Genomic DNA, 7,839 nt, shown 5'->3' on the forward strand with positions numbered 1-7,839 from the left:
TAAAAACTGTGGTGTTAAAACTGACACCAATTGGTGTTAATAGAGAACCACACCCTGAGGTGTTAAAATAACACCCTAGAGATTGAACACAACACCAAAGAGTATAAATGTAACAACCAGAGGTGTTGTAATAACATCGATAGGTGTAAAACTAACACCACCAATTTAACACCAGTGTAAAATAACTGGTGTGGTCCTCTATGTACACCGGTTAACAACACAGTTTTTGCTGTGTACACTAGTTCCTATGTAATTTATGTTGGTGTCTATGCGTGGCCTATATATTACTACCATTAATCAGTCTGATCATAAACATGATTGTCTATCTCTCTTAGAATTGTCAAATGTGTATGCAGAAAACCTTGTGTTGTTGATTTTGTTACATAATTAAATATTTCAAAATTCAAAATTTCTAGTTCATATGGACATGATCAAACTAAATTGGCATTTACGAAAACCATTTTATCATGTAAACTTTTAATTCAAGCACGACCAATGAAATGATAAATAATTGGTGCCATAATAGACTACACAGATACAGATGAATAGTATGTATAACATAATGGGTTTATAGATCCAATTTAGATGTTTTTACCCCGAAGGCGTTAATGCGTTTTCATGGTTTGAATTAAGAGAAATGTAATTATAGTATCAGTAATATCTAACGTACAAACTTTAATTCTATCGGTGCCTCGTCTCGTAGGTTTACTTCTGTCAGCTCTTTGACCTGAAAATCAAAAATTGCAAATATGCTTTATGTGAAAATTAGTGGTAATTCCTGATTTGGTACAAAATCATAGTAATCAATACGTTCAATATGTACACTCTAAGAAATCCCGGTTCAAATGGGATGTAAGATACGTGGGTACACCCTTTAATACCATAGATGTGCAAGTTAGCTCTTATATGCGAGATTCCGTGTCTGTTGTACACCCATGTACTATTTACGCGCACCCCATCAGTCTCGATGATGGACGTATGGCATAGATCAGGGATTCTCAAAAAGCGGCGCGCGATCCACTTGTGGCTCACCGAGCCTTGAGGAGTGGCGTGTGGGAGCCGGAATGTAAAAAATATGTATGTAGAATTGATGTTTGATGATAATTTTACACAAAGGGAAAAACAAGTCAGTTATATTTTAAACTTAAGTCTTTATTGATTTTATATTTATTTACTCTAACGTTATGGTTTTTATATGCTTGGTGTATGGATTCATGTGCGATTGTCAATAGTATGTGCATCACGATAGATGCATTATCTCTATGATCACAAGTGAGTAAGCATTTTGTTTTGTCGGTGAAGTGGGCGCTCCAGCAATGTGTCCTGATGCCCACTGTGCCCTGTTCATGTCGCAGACTACACTGTAAAAACTGTGGTGTTAAAACTGACACCAGTTGGTGTTAATAGAGGACCACACCCTGAGGTGTTAAAATTACACCATAGAGATTGAACATAACACCAAAGAGTGTAAATGTAACAACTAAAGGTATTGTAATAACACCTATGGGTGTAAAACTAACACCACCAATTTAACCCCGGTGTAAAACAACTGGTGTGGTCCTCTATGTACACCGGTTAACACCACAGTTTTTGCTGTGTACTTTCCCCATAGTCTTGTGTGTTAAATATGAGATTTATAAAAATCGCTGTCAACAATGATAAAATCTACACATTTATCATTTGATAATTCACCCAATATATTTTTACCCCGAAGACGTTAATTGTTTTTTCATGGTTTGAATAAAGAGAAATGCAATTAAGTATCACAAATATTTAACGTACCAATTTGAATTGTATAGGTGACTGTCCTCTTAGGTTTCCTTCTGTCAGCTCTTTGACCTGAAAATCAAATTGCAAATATGCTTTATGTGAAAATTATTGAGAATTCCTAATTTGGTACAAAATCATAGTAATCAATACATCTAATATATACACACTAAGAAATCCCGGTTCAAATGGGGTGTACGATACGTGGGTACACCCTTTAATACCATTGAGGTACAAGTTAGGTCTTATGCGAGATTCCGTGTCTGTTGGACACCCATGTACGTTATACGCGCACCCCATCAGTCTCGATGATAGACGTATGGTATAGATCAGGGATTCTCAAATAGCGGCGCGCGATCCACTTATGGCGCACCGAGCCCTGAGGAGTGGGGTGTTGGAGCCGGAATGGAAAAAAATGGATATAGAATTGATTTTTTATGATAATTTTACACAAAGGGAAAAACAAGTCAGTTATATTTTAAACCTAAGTCTTTATTGAGTTTATTTTTATTTATTCTAATATTATGGTTTTTATATGCTTGGTGTATGGATTCATGTGCGATTGTCAAGAGTATGTGCATCACGATAGAGGAATTATCTATTTGATCACAAGTGATCTGATAGCCCCGTTCGTCGGATATCTATCACGTTTTCAACTATTTCTACGGCTTGTAATTTCGCATTTCCAGATTATACATTGAGAATTGATGGAATTGCTCAGATGCAGCATTCTCGCTGGCATAGCAGGAAGTAACTTGACTGCAGATATAACGAGGTGAGTTCGAGTCCCAACTAAGGTAACTAAAAAGAAATTGATACAGAAAGTGAAAGGACGGGAAATTTATACAATCTTGTTCGTTATTTTAGGTGAGGGTACATCATGCACCCTAAGGGGTAGACGTGTACGCCATCTAAGGTGCAGTTGGACACCCCAAATAAGGGTGCACACTGTACACCCCTTTTTGGGGTGTATGTGTGCACCCCTAGGTGCACTCGTATAGGGATAAGCCTGTGCACCCTATGGGTGTAAAATTGAACCCGAATTTCTTAGTGTGTAACTGGCAGTCACAGACTGAATTGTACATGTTTACACAATGCTAATATATAAATTTAGTCAAGACGTAAATAAATATATACAATTCAAATCACATATGGGTTTTAAAAAATATAAATAACACAATATTGCACACTTATCAAACAAATTGCAGACTTATTTACCATGTTATTTGTTTAATAATCTTGTCAGACTTGGAAGAAGGCAGGTCTGATTTTTTTTTTTGGGGGGGGGGTACATGAACTCACCTTATGTTTACTGATATGTCATAAATTGAAAGCGTTTGTTTTCAGTGGAGGTAACAATTTTTTCTAATTCTAAAGCGAAATTTCTTCTCTTCGACTTTAAAGTGATGTCAAATTTAAGGTATTTAGAGCCATGTCATATGATACATGCTTGGTTCCTAATACTATCTTGCATGCCCTTTTCTGGACAGTTTCAATAACGTTTATCTGTTTCAAAGTAAGAGAAGCAGCGAAAAGATATACTAGTACACGATACTCTCGGACTGGTGTTACATACCTTGTATACACTGTTGACAAATCACATTCTGGTAGACACGATTCATTGTAAGCTTTCAATCTTTTTAGTATATATAATTTTCTGTTGCTTTTTTTCATCATTTGAATTGATTTTCACTGTAGTTATACATGGTAATGGGGTGTTATTTATATAGATCAATTGTGGTTGAAGAGGTGATGATGTTATGGGCCAGGGATAATGATTAATGGCGTAAAAATAAACCAAACAAGGAATAAGCATTATGCCTAAGAGAGCGGGGAGATATACGGCGTGTCCCATAGAATATACTGATTACGAGCGCATGAGGTACCGGTAATCTTTTCATATACGTCAATTTGTTCATTTATTCATTTCCAAGTTTCAAATACATTTTTTTCCATAGTAGTAAAATCAACATGAATGCGTATGATTTATAAAAAAAATCACTTATTATAATAATGGCAAAGTACGGGAAATGGGATGGCGATTGTTGCTGTGTGAAAGCATTAGTAATTCGGTCAGCAAACATGATTGCATATATGGCCTAGAAAAGTCATAAGAAGATGAGACTGGTTAAGTAGGAATCTTATTCATTATAATTATTGATAAAACAAACCAAACAATGTGAGCGTTGTTAGAATCGTAGACATAAAACTATAACACATCGCTGATTACACGTGTTAAACTTTGTTAAAACCGATTCAAAATGTTATTACATTACATTTATGGCCAGAGGATTCCATATTGACATAGCACGGTATCTGAAAGTACTGTATACCTATTATGAAGATTTCATTCTGTTTCTGGTAGAACGTGTATGGTTTCTTTATAGTGATACTTCAATATCAATTAATCAAATAGTGTGCTTCGACTTAAAGGAATCCCCAAACATCACTATTTCTAAACAATTCCTTAAAAAGATGCTAATTTGCCATTGCTTTACATAAACAAGTCAATCTACCATATAACTAAAACTCCCATGATACAACTTGCCTACCGACCTATTACCGCATCCTGTCATGCTCCTCTTCGCACCTCTAATTGTACCTGCACCCCTCCTCTCTCCCTTCATTTGCCTCTCTGTTCCTCCCTCATTATCACAATTATTGTAACCATATTATAATTTTTTTTTATTATTACTATGATCATTTATTCTAATTTGGGTCACTATTTCGTTGTTACCTTCGATATTTTGTATAGCCTCCTTTAAAACTATCTTCCGTCACTATTTTATACTATAGTTTTGTAATGTTGCCTTTACGTGATGAAACTAACTTTCAGGGGCTTGCCTCCCATACAAGCTTTGTTTTTCTTGGCAAGCCCCTCCGTTCTGTCTGTTTTGTATAGTTATTAGTCAAAGTTACTTTCGTTCGCATTAGTTCTCATTGTTTATACCTTCTAATTCTAATGCTTTATTCCGATTCATATTGTACTTTAAATATGACTATGTATTGTTAGTTTGATTTTGTTGTTCTTTGTGAACGGAAAATGAATAAAATCATAAAATCATATATTCTCCTTATTTAAATGTATAGTCTGGTTTACAGCTCCTGCATGAATGGTTCTGGTGATTCAACCATCTGCAAGTTCTAACACAACCTGTGTATGTCATGTCATCACAGGTCTATATTGATATCAAATAATACACACATCGTCGGCGGTCTTCCGAACCGTCGTATCCCACATACGACGGTGCAAACCCATTTCAGAGAAAATCGACTTCAAAGTTTACTATAATTTTACAACTTAGTTCCCTAGCCTTACAGCATATTCATCGCTAGAAAAATACATGGTTTGAAAGACCAAGACAATTGCTTGACAATGGTAGCATTATTTTTACACAAAAGCAAGGACCAGAGAAAATATCGCAAAAGAGCTACATGATTGTAATTTCGGTTTGAGCGGTTTAGATTTCCCCTGTACAAAAACGCCATAGGGTATTCAACAACCCTGACCACGATTTCAATGAGCGCGGTCAGTCAAAACGTCGTATCGCTTTTCACGTGCAAAGTCAATGCAGTGCAGATGGCCGATACGACAGTTTAGCTGACCGCGCGCATTGAAATCGCGGTCAGTCAAAACAATGTATCGCTCTGTCTCAGTACACGTTTCCAGTGGGATTAAAAATTGTATGGCAACGCCGTGAAAATCCTCTCATATCTCAGGAAATAAAATAAATTTCTGCCTATAAATTTAGTTATGAATTGAAGAGGACTTGTATTTTAGTTTTCTGCAAAAATCTCAAAATCAATTTTTTTTTAAAACAAAATTGACTGATACGACGGTTCGGATGACCGCCGACGGCATAATACATCTGTGACTGAAACTATATAAACAAATTAACAAACACAAACCTGGGATGAACCAGACATTTCTTTCTGTTGGTGAACTGATGTCCTTTGTCCCATCGTCTCTTTAACCTGAAAATAAAATATTTTACATATCATTGATGTGAATGAAGTACTAACAATACCTTTGGCCCCTGCATAAAAAGTTACTACTACGATATGTTACATCCAATAACTTGAATGTGATACTGGATTTTGATTGGATAATGTATACTGTTAGTTGCCATGGTAGTTACCGTTGGATGGAACCCTGCACTGTAAAAACTGTGGTGTTAAAACTGACACCAATTGGTGTTAATAGAGGACCACACCCTGAGGTGTTAAAATAACACCCTAGAGATTGAACATAACACCAAAGAGTGTATATGTAACAATCATAGGTGTTGTAATAACACCTATAGGTGTAAAAATAACACCACCAATTTAACACCAGTGTAAAATAACTGGTGTGGTCCTCTATGTACACCGGTTAACAACACAGTTTTTGCTGTGTACACTAGTTCCTATGTAATTTATGTTGGTGTCTATGCGTGGCCTATATATTACTGCCATTAATCAGTCTGATCATAAACATGATTGTCTATCTCTCTTAGAATTGTCAAATGTAGATGCAGAACCTTGTGTTGTTTATTTTGTTACATAATTAAATATTTCAAAATTTCTAGTTCATATGGACATGATCAAACTAAATTGGCATTTACGAAAACCATTTTATCATGTAAACTTTTAATTCAAGCACGACCTATGAAATGATAAATGATTGGTGCCATATTAAATAGACTATACAGATACAAATGAATAGTATGTATAACATAATGGGTTTATAGATCTAATTTTGGGTTCATATGTTAAACCTGACTTCAGAATACGGGCCATAGAATATAGTAATTATGAGCGCATGAAGTACCGTGAATCTTCCATAAACGTTAATTTGTTCATTTTATTCAATTCCAAGTTCAAATACATTTCATTCTTTCCATAGTAGTAAAATCAACATGATTGCGAATGATCAATACAAATTATAACTTATTCCAAAAATGACAAGGTACGGGATATGGAATGGCAATCGTTGCTGTTTGAAAGCATTAGTAATTTAGTCAGCAACCATAATTGCATATAAGGCCTAGAATGAGACTGATTAAGAAGGAATCTTATTTATTATAACTATTGATAAAAGAAAGCAAATAATGTGAACGTTGTTAGATTCATAGACATAATACCATAGCACATTGTTGATAACAATGTCATGTGTTAAACTTTCTTTTAAAATAGATTTATAAATATTATTAAATTTTATTTTCTTTTTGCCTGAAGACTCCATATTGACATAGTATGGTATCTGATAGAAAGTACTGTATACCTCATTGTGGAGATTTCATTCTGTTTCTGGTATAACGTGTATGGTTTCTTTTAATAGCATTTCAATATCAATTAATCAAATATTGTGCTTATACTGTGATCACATATTCCCCCTATTGGTGATACCATGTATAGCCTGGTTTACAGCTCCTGCATGAATGGTGCTGGTGATCCAACAGCATGTATAAATTCTAACCCAACCCGTATTGTGTCATATAATCATAGGTCTATATTGATATCAAAGAATACACACATAATATAAATATGATTGAAATGATATCAACAATTTTAAGAACACAAACCTGGGATGAACCAGACATTTCTTTTTTTAATGGACTGATGCCTTTAGTCTTTTCCGCTTTTTAACCTGAAAAAAAAAGTATATATCAGTGATGTGAAGAAAATACTGACAATACGTAGGACCATTGAATAAAAATTTACGATTACTATAAATATAACATCAAATGGTAACTTCAATGGAATGCTCGATATTGATTGGATAGTGTATGCTGCTAGTTGCCATGGTAGTTACCGTTGAATGGAACCCTACGCTAGTTCCTATATAATTGATTTTGGTGTCTATGAGTGGCCTATGTATCACTACCATTAATCAGTCTGAACATAAACATGATTGTCTATATATCTCTCTTAGAATTGTCAAATGTATATGCAGAACATCTCGACTTGTCTATTCTTTTATAAATATAATTGAATATTTCAAACTCTTTAGTTCAATATGGCCATGATCTAACTAAATTGGCATTTACGAAAACCATTTTATCATGTAAACTTTCAATTCAAGCACGACCT

General features: G+C 34.8%; 1 long non-coding RNA gene across 1 annotated transcript; it reads right to left on the minus strand.

Annotated features, from left to right (window-relative positions):
* Positions 1–668: 668 nt before the first annotated feature.
* On the minus strand, positions 669–7,406 carry LOC135155000 (uncharacterized). The gene is made up of 4 exons (XR_010294351.1): positions 7,332–7,406; positions 5,677–5,742; positions 1,783–1,839; positions 669–727 (listed from the first exon to the last, which is right to left on the minus strand). It is a non-coding gene; the product is annotated as an uncharacterized LOC135155000 (long non-coding RNA).
* Positions 7,407–7,839: the final 433 nt, after the last annotated feature.

The sequence above is a fragment of the Lytechinus pictus genome, chromosome 8 (assembly GCF_037042905.1).
Source record: "Lytechinus pictus isolate F3 Inbred chromosome 8, Lp3.0, whole genome shotgun sequence".
NCBI lineage: Eukaryota > Metazoa > Echinodermata > Echinoidea > Temnopleuroida > Toxopneustidae > Lytechinus > Lytechinus pictus.